Genomic DNA, 8546 nt, shown 5'->3' on the forward strand with positions numbered 1-8546 from the left:
ACATGTTGCATCATATAAGCCCACATAGGGTAGTTGTCCCCATCCAACCTGTCCTCAGTAACAAACATCTTTGAACACATATGTGTTGTTATTGTCAGCCATGGTAAATGCTGCACCTGATGTGAAAACTACCCGAAAATAGGAGAAACGGAGCGGGAACAACCTGTGCTATATAGCACAAACCGTAGAAGACTATAAGGCACCTGTTATGCAAAAAACGGCAATGACAGAAAATCTGCACAAAATGACGAAATAGCCTGTGCAGTACTGCCTGTAGTGGAAACGGAGGCCGAAATGAGCCCAAATCAAAATTCTGAGCAGACCGAACTCTACGAGCTTTCCCAAAATATTTGTCGACCTGCGAACGCTCGCCAAAGCTCACTGAAATCGGAGAAAGTGAGCAGGCGTGTGTTGGAGCAGCTGGCGACTAAGCCCGGGAGGACGTGACCTGCTCTAATACCAATTGTTGGAATTAGGGTTGCAGAGAAACACACACGGCTTGGAGAAGACAAAGGAAGCTCAAGGCACACAATAGAGAGTGTGTTACTTAGTGTGCGATGGAAAGATTGATAGCCCTAGAGTGATGGGTGTATATACAATGCTCGGGGGAAAAAACCTCCTAAAGAGGGAAAAAATGCCCCGGCGGTCCTAGTGTGTTCACGCACATCACTACCACATGTATATGGTAACAAACTTTCCCACGATGTGTCTCTGGAAGGTGGATGTTTGGTGGTGATTGTTGTGCAGTTTGTGACTACATAAGGATGCCTTTGAAGGACAATGACAATGGATGTTTACATATTACAATGGATGTTCTCCATTATATCAGGTGTACTACTTTCTTTTATCTATGCTTCCACATTTACATGGTTGTATCTTGTCATTTGAATTCTAACAATGCATAAAATTTATGAACTTGTGACATTGCCAATTTAGATGCTATAATTTTTTCAAACTTCTAGTACCTTGTTCTTCTCTTTCAGTTTGGTTTATTAGTTGGCTTTAAGTAGGTATCAGGACCTTAGGCTAAACTAAGCCACTTAATTGCTGATTTTAATTCCTAAATAGTCTATGAAATGTAGTAACTTTAGTAGTGTTTTAGGCTATGAGGATATAATTCTCTCTAGCCTATTCCACCTAAGTGTGACTTGTGTTGTGGAAGTCATGTGTTAAGCTGGTATTTGAGACCTCGAGTCTCCCAACTGCTCGTATTTGAGACCTCAAGTCCCCCAGCTACTTGTAGCAACTATGACAACAACAAAAAAGAAAACAAAGAAAAGAAAAAGAGAAAAAGAAAAGAGAAAGCAAATAGCACAAACTTCCTTGTATTTTATGTTGATCACACTTAACTGGTTTAAGTGACAAGATCACTAGTCCTTAGATCCCGACGAGCATTCCCAAGGTTAACTACTCTTTAGTCGACATTTTTTAATTAACGTTGGTCAATCTAGTACTTACTTTAGCTCTAGCTCTTGTGTACTTCTCTTACAGTCAACCTAATAGACCCTAACTCAATTGCATTTCGTTCAGGTACTACGCTTGTTCTAATTGGCAATGTTACAATTCATGAATTTGTTTTTGCATTTCCTAGAATATCATGTATGCATCTCACTTATTGCACGCTTGCACATGCTGCCTTTGAGCTTTCACAATGTTGTTTTTCTTCTGACACAGGTACTCCTATCGTGGATCCTGATGTTGCAATGTTATATTCCGAGGACAAAATCTAAATCAGGAAGGGGGGCATGTTAACCACTGGTGTCCACTTCTAGTAGTCATGGCCGGGCTTGTCGGTCCAATAGGAAAAGTGTGAGAGTGATCGCTGATGAGAGGTGCACTCTAACTGGAACATTCAAGGGTTAGTTGGCTAAGCATGGGCGCCCAAGTGTGAATGGGTGAGCTCGTATAAAAGTCACCTAAACCTAAAAATCACTCATTCTCTCATTTGTGCAATTGAAGAGTGCTCTTGCTCTGTTTGGTGGAAGCGGCAACAGGCGGCCGTGGCCAGAAGGACCATATTTTCCTGAGAAACCATTGTAAAATTCCTTTGTAAAGAAGCATCTCTAAGCCGGGAAATTGTCAAGGATGTATGATTATTCTTTTGGGAGCAATTGTATATTAGAGAGCCAGTTTTAAGATTAGGGGCTTATGGCCGGACAAGCCATTTTTGCAAAGACCTAATCTATAAAGGTCATTTTTTGTAAGTTTTGGATAATCTTTTTTGGAATGAGAAACAGAGAAGACAACGTACGAATGAGAGCTCCTTCTTGTTCAAACTTGTAATCTTCGCCATTGCGGCTACGGTAATCCAAATGCAGTTTTGATTATTGCATTGTGTTCCTCTCCTCTTGCTTTTTCCTTCAAGTATAATCATTCAAGATTTGGTGAAGGTTTCCGACTACGTGTTTGAGGCTTTAAATCGCTGTTTTGAGTGTTTATATGCGTGTTTTATGTCGTTTCGACCCTAGGAGGGGCGTTAAGGACCCTAAAACGACCCATTAGGATCAACTGTTTGCTGTTTTTGTTGACTTTGGGACGAACGATCGCGATCGTGGTACCTCTCCAGAATGCTGTCACAGTGATAGGATATGATCCTAATAGTACCCTGAAGCTTCTCTTCAAGTTTCGTGCGATTCCGAATAGATTTGCATGGTAAACGGGCATGACGACTGTAGAGCTGGGTAGAAGGACATAATCAGATTACTTGGCAGTGATGCGTTTGATTTACTTGTAGAGATAGTAGTTGCATCTCATCGAGTTCACTTCATTAGGCTTGACAACCTAGTGAGTTTCCATGCCTCATCCGAGTCGCTTCCCCTGTATTGATAAATATGTTGATGCTTGAGAGCTATGCTATGGACGTCCGTCGCGGCGACCCGCAAACATTGGCGCCGCTGCCGGGGAATGCACCTTAGGTGATGAGTGACCGAGTGCGTAGTTAGACTCCTTAAAAAAGATCAATCCACAAATCCATTTTACACCTCAGTTAGGCTGCTATACAAGAGTTTAGAGCCTAGTGGAATCTAAAGCCAGTGGACCGGCCAGATCCTCTCTTAGGAGATTTAGGGAGCTGTGAGTGAACTTGTTAAAGCATTTTTGCTCTTCAATTTCTCTAATTCGATTGAGTACTGAAATCTCACCCAAAATCCGTCGTGTTTGTTGTGTCTGATTCAAATTCTTATGTTTTTTCAGTTCTGTACTTAGGAGTAGGATAAGCAAATCACATTCCAATCAGATTTGGGGCAAAAGTTAGAGTCGAAAAACTAGAAAACCATAACCTTGGCCAAAAAGCCATAAGACTCTGAAATTCTGAAAATTTGACTAAACAGGGCTAAAAGTGATTCAAATAACAGAGTGGTAGCATAAAACACAAGGAAACACTTGTCAGAGGGAGCATACAAAATTTCATCAGATTTGGCTCAGGTACTACGATCACGATCGGTGTACCTCAGTCTTAGAAGTGTACAAGATTTGACATGTGCCTTCCTGATGAGATTCTAAACAAGTTTGTCTAAAGCAACCACACCCAAAAACATCAAAAATCAAGGGGATCAGGCCACTTGGGTAAAACTAGCCTGACAGACCCAGAAACTACAAAATCTTGACTTTTGGTGATCCAAATGCAAAAAGACTTGGGGGATAGTCTTGAAACATCAGTGTCTACAAGCATGCCAAATTTGGTCTGATTTGGACTCAGAAGTACGATCGCGATCGGTGTACCTAAGTGCCAGATTTTGACCAGATTTCATCTGTGGAATCCCCAGGTGTCTACAAACATAAAAGTCTAAAGGACCTAGAGCCAGAAACCTCAAGATACCTATCAAACCACCTGAATACCGATCCAAGTCAAAAATTGCTAAACTGGCTTAGAAATTGACTTTTAGTTGACCAAAACACATCAAAACTGGGAAGGAACCATACAGAGGGATAGCCTGTACACAGGACCACCCCTAGTATCTTTCAAATCCCAAATCAAACATCAAAATCCAGTCAAACTGATAAATTTGGGAAAACAGGCACATCCAACCAAGAATTGGTAAAAACTTGACTTTTTTGAGTCCAAATACAAAAGTGTCTGGCAGGTAGTCTTAAAATAGCCTAGTGAACAAGCTGGTAAAGTTTCATCTGATTTGGACTCAGAAGGACGATCGCGATCGGTGTACCTCTGGCCCAGATCTAGCTCATTTTTGACCTATTCATAAACCTAGGTTACACAAGATACTAGGAGTTTTCAAAACTCAAATTGGACATACTGTCAATAATCTGCAAGCAAAATTGTGTTGAGATCATTTTGAAGTGTTGAATCTGCTAACAGTTGGAATGACACAGTGATCTCATAGCTATCCAGTGTATTCATTTCCAGAGACCGATCAAGTAACAACCCATGCAGTCGCCGGAATTGGAAGATTTCTCCATCTCCAGGTAAGAGGTTTGGATTCGGTCAGTAAATCCCACTTTCTTCATGTTTTTGCGATCGGGAAAACAAATCAACACCAGAAACCTAAATTTAGCGGATCAAACGAGTGTCACGTCAACGGAGGAGAGTGTAAACCAAGGGATAGTACGCCCGTTAGAATCGATCCTTGAAGAAGTCATTTCCGATACTTCTTCAGAGAGATCTTCCGAGTACTTCACATAACACTTGGGGCAAATAAAACTAAATGGGAGAGAAAACATGGCAGCAGGACCATCAGACCCCTCGGACACACTAAAGCTATTGTTCATCAAGTATCAATATGACAACAAGCAAGGTGCCAAGATATACATAGACGATATGGACCGCTACTGTGTGAAAATAGAAGATAGACCGAGCGAGTTCAGGGACGAGGGTATCATGTATTTGGTAGTCCTAAATCCTAACATTGTAGACAAGTGGGGATTGATGGGCACAAAAGCCAAAATAGACGAGGAACATGAGGAAAGGGCTCCAACAATGAGCTTACCGAATGTGAAATTAAGGCGAGAAAACGAAACGATGCGAATCAACACGGATAATGTCTACTTGGGGTTATACAAGTATAATAATGGAGAGCAAGATCTCTATTATAGATGCGAGGAACCCTACGTCGGGGAGATGACTGAGCGGAAAAGACTTTATGTCTTCACCTACACCGAGGGAGCGGAAAGGAAGATTGCCGCATATGATAAGTATGGAAGACGATATGTAGCAATCGATAAAAAAGAATTGGAGGGATATACGTACTTTGGGGGGCCACTTCACCAGTACTATGTCACTCCAAGCCCTCTTAGAACAACACCTACAACTGTTGTGCCAGAACCGTTAATCACAGGTGGAGGGAGGACTCATGTAGCTGATTCTTTCAGTCGACCTCATTATTCGATGCCAAGCCCCATGGGAACGTTACATTCCAGAGAATTGATGGCTACGAATCGAGGTAGTACGGTTCCTATCTCTACACATACGGTTGTAGGTCCAATATTTGCAGCCATCCCATCACATTTGCCTCCTAGTAGTAGATTTGGGGTGGGCAAGCCAACGAGAGCAACCTACGACCTCCCTGATGTACGAGAATGATTAAGTCGGGACATGGGAGCAATGAGAGTGACCGCAGACCATAGACGGCAGACCGTCCCAAGTAGCGAAGTGCATGCCAAAGAAGCATAGCGGCTCGGGGGATCCATATGCCCATGTATCGCTCTTCAAGCAAGTCTTAAGAGCGGAACAGATCACTGATTTCCATACTCAATACGAGGGATTCGGGCTGACCTTGGAAGGAACGGCCTTAACATGTATTGCGCGAGTTCACAGAAGAATTCTCAAAACGGGGTATAAAGCATAATACTGTATCGCAGATATACGCTTTTAAACAAAGGGAGAATGAAAAAGTGAAGGAAGCAACCTTGAGATTCAAGCAATACATTGAGAGATGCCCGAGAAGAGAATTACCACAGGACGAGGGATTGTTTGTGCTCTTCGTTGAAGGACTTAGGAATGAAACCTTGAAAAAGTACCTTCACTTGAAGGCCTGTAGCACATTTCAGCAGGTTACAAGGGAAGCATTATATCTTGTCGATAACTGCAAAGCATATGGGGAAGTATCCGAGGATACTGATTCAATAGCCAGTGGCTCTTCATCATTTAAGAGCGAACCCTCTACCAAGAAAGATGCTCAGGCGTCCTTGATGCCGACAGCTGATCAATTGATAGAGGAGGTAACAAAGAGAATGCAACAACATGTGAGATCACATCCGGTGATGAGACAGTCTCAGACGAGGAAGTGTGACGCATGCGGGGGGGATCATCCGACGCCATGGTGCACACAACAGCCGAAAGCTCTAGTTGCGAGTGGACGAGTACTGAAATGGTGTGCCATAGAGCAGAAATGGACGAATCATAGCACTGAAGAGTGTTTTTATAACAAAAATTTTGTGAGGGAAAGACTGTATGGACCTCCAGTAGGACCATCCCAACCACCTCCTCCAAGGTATCAAGTTGGACCAAATATGAATTTGGTAGCGGGAGCAGACATACCTCAACCTGTGTTGGGTCAACAACCTCCATTACCACAGGAAAATAGGGCCATGATTAGATACGCTCAACCTTGTGAAGCATCACCAGGAACGAATAGTACACTTCAAGTGTCTTATTACGAGGAACCAATTGAGCCTTACGCAACTGAACCCGAATCACAAATATACGCAGACGAAGCATATCAACCGTGGGAAAATAGTGAGGGTATGGCACCACTAACGTATATAGCACAACCTTCGAGAGATCATTATTTGGTAGACGAGAGAATGTTAATGTTTATTGCAAACCAGAATTACAAACCAAGAGGATATCCTAATAGAGCAGGACAACTATGGGACCACCTCCTCAAAATCAACCAACAATTGGACAATGTTATAGCTATGGAAGTACAGATCATTGGGAGCGTAACTGTCCTTTCAAAGGTGAAAGAGTGAAAATTTTTGGGTTTTGCGATGGATGTGGCGTAAATCACATATTACCAGATTGCCCAAAGAATCTAGACAACAAGGAAAAAGCGACTATGAATATTGTGGGGGTGATACCAAGCGCTAGCAGCGGATCGGAAACTGATCCCCTGATCCGAATCAACGCGATAACCAGAGCCCAAACCAAGGACTTAGAAAAAAATGAACCTTTGGAGGAAAAGGTCGAGTTGCCCATACCAACAGAAAATGAGAGTTTATCCGTTAGAACTCAGCGAAAATCCTGGAAGGCAAAACGAGACAGGATAAAAACGAGAAGGTTGAAAATGCAAATTGCCATGCAAAACGAGTTGCATGAAACAACGGAGCAACTCAAACAAGAGAGAGAGAGTAAGACAACTGAGGTCAACAACAAACCGAGGAAAGCGTCCTCAGGAGGATCAGTCTTGGTTAACAAAGTGCTAGAGCCTTTAGATGCTCTATTACAAGCATACGAAGCAAGGCTAAAAACAAACCAAACCTTAGAGCAGAGATGGTTGACTTATCCTCAACCAGAAGTGGAAACGAAGCGTTTGGAAATGTGTAAACACCTCATCGAAACAGCCCAGGCGTTGATGGAACCTGAGATAGCTAGAACCTCAGAACAAGAAGTATTGATTCACAAAGAGCGAGAAAAACTAAAAATCGATAAACCCAAACGAGTAAATGAACCCAGGTCTGAAACAGTATTGCCACTGGATCATCGAGTTGTGCCAAACACGATTGATGACGCTAAATCAATGACGATGATGCCAATTCCAGAGGTTGAAGAACAATGGCCACAACACTTATGGGAAACCATTAGAAACAGAAAGAATGGAAGCGCAACGTTACAATCTGCTCCAATTCCTGAAATTAACATGGATAACGGATTTTTTCAAGCCGATATACAATCGTTGTATGGGGATGCGGGAACGGAAAGTTCGGTGGAAAGCAAAGCCCAATCCTTGAAAACCCTGCCTTCATTTATAGGTGAACATGAGGCACAATCGGAGATAAGATTAGTTCCATCCTAGATGAGAACTATCCCACATATGGTTGACTCAAAGAGTCTTCAAGAGATGCTGTCGACACCTATAACATGCACCATCACGCTGTCCAAACTCTTGAGAGTCAAACCACATTTGTGGGAAGACATGGCAAAACATATGGAGCACAAGGGAGTAAATATTCCTCTTCCGACAAACCCTCCGGGAGAAGAAAACAAACGGGGAAGTCAACACAAAGCCCGACCAGTGCCCATAAACAAGGTCGGAGATTACTGCGAAGGAGAGGAGGGTAACACAACATTACCTGTTGAGTATCAGGAGATAACAACAATAACTATCCTAGACAGTGGAGCTGGAGTGGCGATTGCTACAAAGCAAACCTGGGAGAAGTGGGGCCGTCCAGCTCTCAGGAAAACTAGAATGAAACTGCAACTCGCAGATGGGTATGTAGAGAGGCCATTGGGGATCCTGGACCAAATAGTTGTAACTTCGTGTGGAATTAACTATGAGCACACCTTTACCGTGGTGGATTTCGGAAAAACGAACAACTTTGACATTATTTTGGGACGACCATTCATGCCTTAACTCAAAATGATATAGGAT

Source organism: Adiantum capillus-veneris, chromosome 9 (genome assembly GCF_014529385.1).
Source record: "Adiantum capillus-veneris isolate H3 chromosome 9, ASM1452938v2, whole genome shotgun sequence".
NCBI classification, from domain to species: Eukaryota; Viridiplantae; Streptophyta; class Polypodiopsida; order Polypodiales; family Pteridaceae; genus Adiantum; species Adiantum capillus-veneris.